At 24.5% G+C, this 8,589-nt stretch overlaps 1 long non-coding RNA gene across 1 annotated transcript; it reads left to right on the top strand.

Moving 5' to 3' along the window:
* Positions 1 to 420: 420 nt before the first annotated feature.
* Positions 421 to 6,704, top strand: LOC129965351 (uncharacterized). Its single transcript, XR_008784202.1, has 2 exons — positions 421 to 462; positions 6,291 to 6,704. It is a non-coding gene; the product is annotated as an uncharacterized LOC129965351 (long non-coding RNA).
* The last annotated feature ends 1,885 nt before the right edge of the window (positions 6,705 to 8,589 follow it).

The following is an 8,589-nucleotide window of genomic DNA, read 5'->3' on the forward strand; positions in this document are numbered from 1 at the left end:
CAAAAATCACCAGATCGAAACGAATTGTTCCGCGGGTTCTCCCTCAAAAGGATTAAAAGGTGTTCCAAAAATTCAGCATCATTTGAACCGAAGTGAAGGAAGTAAAAAACGAAAAAAAAAAAAATGAAATCGTTCTCAGTGACAGCGGTTGTAACATTGAATCATTTATTTATTTTATTTTTGTTGGTATTTTTTGCACGCCATTTTGCATGTTCCAGAAATCATTATTAGGCTTAAATTGGATCACAATCGAATCGAGATCTCTAATGAATTCCGGACGCTGTTTTGTCAGTCATGCTTTTTTTGTTTTTATTATTAGCATATTTGCTTTGCTTTTTTCCTTTAGTTATTGACGTTTAAGAGCAGCTGGTTTTGGATAGAAAAGGTATAAAAGGAAAATTGTTTCTGGTTTTGGAAACACACGCAAGTTGTTGCTCGAGTCGAAAAGTTTACTCTTGAAAGGTAAATGAGTATAATCTATTTTATTTACATTTTCAAATAAGTTCTGAGTTCGAAATATTTATGTCTAACATCAGTTTTTTTTATGATATCAGTTATCAAATTACTTTAATTTAATTACATTTCTTGCTTTTTGAAAAAATAATAAATATAAAAGCAACTAAATAAAAAAATTAAATGGCTGTTGAAAATTTCGTAATTTTCTCTCTCATTTTAAAATGAACAACATTGCAAATTAAATATCAAATTAAATCTTGGAAGTAATTGTTGTCACATATCTTGTAAGACAGTAAATATAATAATTATCGATTTAAGAAAATATTAAATAATAAATGTGGAAATAAAATATAGGTATTCAAATTTTACAAGTAAATATTTAAAATTAATTTTATTTTTTCTAATAATTCGATATAATCCATTTTCTATAAAACATAATACTTTTCTTTAGATAATCATAAATTTTAAATACAAATTTTCGAACGAAGTAATAATTATTTTATGGTCTAGAAATTACTATTCTCTTTTATTTTATTAATTCTAAATTAAATTGTCGTCCAGTATTTTCTATCCATTTTGGAATTATATTCATTAAAATATAAATTCTTAATACATATTCTGATATAAAGAACGCTATTATTTTTTTATAAAATGTGATCAATTTTGGTAATTATAATTTTATATCCAATTGGTTTTCAGAAATAAAAAGTTTTCATTGTTAAAGAAATTGAAAAGAAAGTTTTGAGTTACAATATGCAATGACTTTATATATACAATTTGACTACACTATTTTTGTTTACTTTTAATTAAGATAAAAGCAAAGAGAGTTGTGTTTAATAAAAGTTGTAAAATATCAAAAATAAGATATTTTTAAAATCTAATTAAGCTATTTTTAAAAAATGGGATAAAAAATGGCGATACTTATATCTTTCAATCATTTTTTGAGGAAAAATTGCGTTTTCACGTTTAGCATGCCTTTAAAACTAAACATTTTACTAAATATCTTTTTCATGTATGCTATATTTCATTTATATGTTATTAACAAAACAAACATTATTTTATTTTTAATAATTCTGACTTTTTTAAAGTTATACATGAAAACCGAAACGAATGTATTTTTCGAACATATCTGGAAAGCTAAGTGTGATGTAAACAAACTGTAAAAAAATAACTTTTCATTAAATGTTATTTTTCAGCTGTAGCAAAATTTAAAATATTTATCTAAAATAGTTTAACTTCATTTTTCTAAAATTAATTTTAAAAACAATTTGTGATTAAATTGCTTTATTTTCTTCTTTGTTTTAATACAGTTAAGTACTTATGTATATCAGTCGTTATTTAGTGAAAAAAAATATTTTATTCCTACAAGATCCCAATTCAAAAAATGTCTTTAAATTATTTATTAAAGTAATGTCATTTTAAAATAAAAATTGCTAGGAAAAGTATGAATAATTTATTTTAAAATGCATTATCATTTTCTAATTCTGTTTATATAATATTTTTTCTACTTTGTTTTTTATTTGTTCTTTAGTTATTCTGAAAAATATTCTTCCACAAAACAGGATTTTTGTTTTATCAGTGAACGTTCAGTAGATTTTGAAAGATAGAATTCTTTTTGTTTTATGAAAGTCTTTTTATGAAGAATACATATTTTCAAATTATTAGTGTTTTATTCTTTATCTTCTCCGTTGATTAATCTAACTTTTTATGTTCAAGTATGGTATATGCATAGATATTTATATAATGTTTAGATAAAATGCAGCTAAATTTGTTTGTTTGTTTTTACGTAAAATAATATTGAATAATCGTGAATATTTTAAAAAAAATTATTATTTTATTCATACGAAAATAACAGTATAATATTGCAAAAGACACTTAAAGAAGAGAATTCATCTTTAGCATAGCAATGGTAAGGAAAATTTATGATTCATACAAATTAATTTAATAATTAGAAAAGAAATGACTTTACTGATGTTTCTTTATTTATAAGGGAAACTACTATTCGGAAATAAATTATAGCTATCTAAATTCTTTTAAAAAATTAATTTTTTAATTGTTTGGGTTGTGGTGTTTTGGAGGAAGAATTCTTCAAGTAGATATCTTTTTTTCTTTATTTTAACCAAAGCAATGTCTGGATTTGTGTTACCTGAATCTCATTTTGAATCATAGTAAGCTTCAGATAATGGGTAGTTTCGTTTTCAAAGCCACAAACCAATTACGCATGCTAAGGTCTGTAATGTTTCTTATTAACATTTCATCGTTCTAATTTCAATACAATTCCATTTCGTTACCATAATTAAACCAATCGCATTCCATAGCTTCTTTTTTTTAGTGTTTCCAATTTCTTCCAAACTTTGAAATCAAAACTTCATCATTTTGAAATTTGTTATATTTTCGATTATTTTTATTTATTTATTTGATATTTTAAAACGTGTTTTTTTAATTTATTAATATTTATCTATAAACAAGTTTCTAAATGATTTTTTTGCAATTATTCGATACACGAAGATATTTTTTAATTGCTTTATAATTTAAAAACATTTTAATGAAATTTAGGATATGAATTAATTTGGTCTTCAGTGGTTTAAAACCTATGGGAATTTCGATGAATTTAAGATGTATCGTTCGAAATATTGCAATTTTTTGATATGGTATGTAAATTTTGAAAGAGAAGAATGGCTCCTGTGTCCTTTTCAGAATCTGATAAAGCTTCCAAAACGGTTCTCATGTAGTATCTAATTAGAACATGAAGGTATGTGACTGTCCTCTGGATGGATGTTTTGAAAATCGTTGTATTTTTTTATTTTCGCATATATTAAATAGAAAAAAAACATGCATGAAACCAAAATATAACAGTTAAACCCAAAATGATTTTAGATACTAAAAACTGCATGTATTTTGGGAAGAGGGTGGCTAAAAAGAGATGCAAAGAAAAATCCTTCTGCTTCAGAAGTTCATCAAATGACTTGTTCAGCCACTTGATTAAGTAAATTGCTTAAGGAATATATTATGCTGTCCCTGAACTATGAATAAGGTGTGTTTCTGTTTAATCTTGGAATATGGTGTTTCGACTGATGAATAAAATGAAATTTTCAAGTTTTTTCGCATTATCGAATATTAAATCTATAGACTATTTTTAAGTAAATGGACTGCTCATTCTCTAGTAAGAAACTACAGAACATATTGAGAAATTTTGAAACAAAATTTGAATAAAAATTATGCTTTAGAGTTTAATTAAAAAAGTTTTTCGTAAAAGATTTCTACCAAAATTAAGAATTTGAAAAAATAGCATTGAAAAGTGCATTAAAAAATATAAAAATCAATAAAAATTCAAAAAGATTGAATTAGAAATAAAATTTAAGCGAGTTATGATGAAAACTGATCAAAAATTAATAATATTCAATAAAATTATACTTTAGTTTTTCGCAAAAAATAAGTTATTCAACATAGGCACTTAACTTAATCTAAATTAACCAAAGAAATTTATTTAAAAGGTCTTATCTTATTTAGGTCTAAGATCTTATTTCCCATTTCAAAGAAAACAATTAATAAATTATATCGATTCATCCCTTACTCATTTTGTAAATAATATAATTAAAATAGCATTATTCAATTGTATAAAGTCTAAAAATATAATTAAATAAAATATCCTTCCTATTTTATACTACAAGAATGTTAAATTTATCATCAAATAAGAGCCATTTTATAATTAAGAATATGTCTGATATATATTAATTTAAAAATGGAATCCCATTCATTGTTGAAATGATAAATACAATCTATTTTATTTTGCATAAAATGTATAACACCCCCTCTGGGTTTTCCTGCAAGCGATGACACTGAATCATCAAAGAAAGGTCGTTCATCAAATGTAGAGCAACATTTATTTAAAAATAACAGAAAAGTTGTATTAAAAATCTGCAAATTAATATAAGGTGAATTAAAATTTAACTGAAATGGTTTTCCTCATTTTCTTTCATATAGTTGTAGCACTTTTTTTCACATGCGTGAGTTGTAACATTTCTGATATTAATTTTATTTTAGGCTACTATTTGAACATTGACTCCGTTTATAATATAAACAGTAACAAAGGGAAAATGTACATGGCACGAAAAAAAGATTTAAGGAAAAGAACTAAACAAAATGTCTTATTCAAATAATTATATTGCTTCCAAAATTGAATCATAACATTATGGCTCAAGTGGTGGTAGTAGGATACTAATTTTCCTTCTGAAGCTTCGTGATTGAAAGATGTCGCTCCAAATATTTGCTTAGCAAAGCGTGTCCATTTTTCTGTTATTAAAAAGAAGGGGAAAACCGCAATTGTATCGAAACATACCATTTTCTTCATCACTCGGGCTATACTTTTTATTGCTATTTTTTTTTCTTTTTGTGTGACTTTTCTTTGGTTGTTAATTTAGAAATTCGTATCTTTAAATATGTTTTGTAATTTATGGGTGAACATATTTAGACAGACTTGATCTATATAAGAGTAATTATAATCTTGGAATAAAATGAAACCGAAATTTATAGCACAAAAATTTGTATTGCGTGTGAGAAAAATGGAATGACGAATTAGAGCCTTTTTTTTAATAAAAGCAAATAGGTTCTCCCTGACATAATTTTAACTTTTGTATGTCGTCCTAAAGAAAATCTCTTCCTCTCACCCCATCTCTCTCTTTCTCTCTCTTTATATATATATATATATATATATATATATATATATATATATATATATATATATATATATATATATATATATATATATATATATATATATATATATATATATATATATATATCTTTATATATATATATATATATATATCTCTTTATATATATATATATATATATATATATATATATATATATATATATATATATATATATATATATATATATATATATATATATATATATGTATATATATATATATATATGTGTGTGTGTGTGTGTGTGTGTGTGTGATAAAAACTGCTAACTAACGTATGCAATGATATCTACAAAAACTTAAAATGTGGTGGTGATCCTGGTTATCAAACAATAAAAAGTAAAAATAGTAATCTCCATCCATTGTCTTGACTTTGAGATCGTTACATCTTTATTTCGGAAACAATCCATCTAATAACCATGCATTAATGATTAAAATAATTCCTTACTCATTCCTTCAGAAAATATCTATGCACTTACAATTTTTTTCAGAATAAAAGTACAAAAATTAACATCTTTTTGTTTTCAGGACTGAAAACAGTCATTATTTATCATTGTGTAAAGATGTTTTTAGCAAATATTTATTTTTCCTTTCTAAATGAAACAATGACTCATGCAATAAAAATATAAATATTTCTGTTATTTCTGTCAATTAAATTTATAGACCATAATATTATTGTTTAAAATCTTAATTAACTTTTCTACCAATATAAAGATATATGTTTTAAAATAAGATTCCCTTATACTTTGTAAATTTTTTCTTAAAATTCAAATTGCTTCAAGTATTAAATTTGCCAAACAATTCTTATTAGTATTGTATGGAAGTTTATATATTAGATTTAGCTAGTAATCAAATCTAATATATAAACTAATATAATACATAAACAAAGGAAATACATAAACTAAAGTAATAGGAACAAAATATTCTATTAAATATACTGCTAAAAGAAAGATGTGCGTTTATTTATGTGTACATAATATTTCATACATTGTCGGTTTAAAATCTCAATGAAAAAAAGAGTACTTTTTTGGTGTTATTAATAATCTCGAAGTAATTAGATAATAAATTATATAAATTGAGCCACAATGTGTTATTGAAAAAAATTCTGTTTCTCTTTATACAGATTTCATCTACACCATGAACTTCTCTGTCAAATTTGTTTGCGTCATTTTCGCCATCCTTCTGATTGGTCTTCTGGCCGTTGACCACGTGTCCGCCATGCATATGGGACAAAGAGGCAACAACGGCGTCATGGAACTTCTTGTAGCTGGGCTCATCGCCAAGCTTCTTCAAGAACAACACCACCATCATGGTTAAATCTCATCATAAAGCATAGCCTCAAGTTTATAATGTAGTTTATAGTCAATTAAAATATATTTGTATTTGTAACTATGCATACGCTCAGCCCTACAAACGCAACATTCTATGTAAATTAACCAAATGAGCATTGTACGCATGGTGCAGATCCCTTGAAAATATTTTGTAAATCCAATTGTACATATTTTCATGTGTATAATAAAAATATAATTCATTTCAATTCTCAGTTCAAGCTGATTTTGTGCAAATAATGTTTTATAAAATGAGATTAAGAGTTTTTAGAAAATGAGATGAAAGAGATTATGAGATAAATGCCATTAAGAGTTTTACAAACTTTTAATGGCATAAGTACTAATGTGGTAATCATCTCAAAAAACTGATTCACTTAACGCATATATTCACTAAAAAATCCGAGATTTTTTTAGGGTACTGTTTGTTTTATTATGCATTATGTTCTGTTAAAATAAAATAGTAATGCAACTATGCGAAATAAAATTTAAATACAAAAAAATTTTTCCTCTCCAAAGAATGAGATTCATTAAATACGATATGAACATAATTATTTTAGGATCTTATTATTAATTACGTACATATTTTTTCATCTATTTCCATGTAAAGTTTTTTTTTATTTTAAAAGAAAGGTAGAATGCTAGAGTTGTTCCCTTTCACAACCTCTGAATGCCCATCAAATATACAATTTCAAAAGTTTATAACCACTACAATAAAAAGTAACTAATAGTGAAAAAACTATTTTAATAAGAAATTGAATAATCTGAGAATCCCAGTATAGGTTCTTTTTAATAAATAATGTAATCTTCAAGAATCTGAGGACGAATAAGAATCTTAATTTATAAATCATTTTAATCCTCCAATTAGAAGTGATTTATTGTTGTTTTTTTCCTTCATGAAAATATTTATTTTTAATCACGATTTTCAAATCTAAAAATTTTTATTCAGAAACTAATTCCTATTCATGTACTTGCGAACTGTATTAATAATTACCCAACTGTAAAGGAATAATAAAGAAGCTACACTGCCCAACGCAAGATGTTCCAGTGAATAAATATTATTACAGGCATTAAACCGCAAAGTTAAGACTTGAAAAAAACGAATGTTTAAAGTTATTTTGTTTATGTTATAGAGTAAATATAACATTAAATGGCGATAAACAAGCAGTATATATTATAAACTTTAATTTAAATCGTAATTGTACCGATTATAGAGCATTTTTTAACAACTGATAAGTTTCTACTTTTAAAGTCAACTAAATGCTGATATTTCAAGAGACATTTTGGGAAAAAACATCCCAGAAACTATTAGCAATATATTTTATATAGAAAAGAGATATGTTTATCATTTCTAGGTAAATTGGAACTCAATAACATATGCTAAGCACTTTAATATGTTATTAATAAAAAATTAAACTTACTGATAAATAATGCAAAAAAAAATAACTGGTATCTGAAATAAAAGAAAAAAAATTGTTTTTTACCTGATAAATTCTTTACAGGGATCTTTATTCCAAAATATTTAAAGCAAATTGAGACAAAACAAAATCATCCATACGCATTTTCAAAATCAATTTTATTGTTTAAGAATTTCCGTACAATCTTCCAATATTATAATAAAACAGGAAAAAAGATTGAAACATCTAAACTCAGCCCGTGTTCAATGACAAATTTAACTTTGAAAAGTCACGAAAAGCACTTGCTAAACCTAAAGTAATATCCCAAGATATATGAACAAAATGCTTTGAAAACTTAACTAAAATAATAAATTGCTTGTATTGCAATTGATTTTGCACTCTCTTTCCTGTATTAAAGTATGTAACTTTAAATGAAATAGTCATTAATTACCAAAATAAAAAGCATATGCACGAAAACGAAGTTAATTAATTTATGAACCAAAGCTAAATTTAACAATATAAGCTATTAAATAAATACGGAAAAAATTTCAAAATATTAAAAAAAAAATTGAAAACGAAAATCGAATAGATTCACCTATTTTTATATTCGGATTTGTAAAATAGTTTCTTTTTTGAAAAAATAAACCATGCCCAAACGAAGAACACCAAAATTTAAAGTGAGCATAAATGACATTGAAAT

The sequence above is a fragment of the Argiope bruennichi genome, chromosome 4 (assembly GCF_947563725.1).
Source record: "Argiope bruennichi chromosome 4, qqArgBrue1.1, whole genome shotgun sequence".
Classification (NCBI taxonomy): domain Eukaryota; kingdom Metazoa; phylum Arthropoda; class Arachnida; order Araneae; family Araneidae; genus Argiope; species Argiope bruennichi.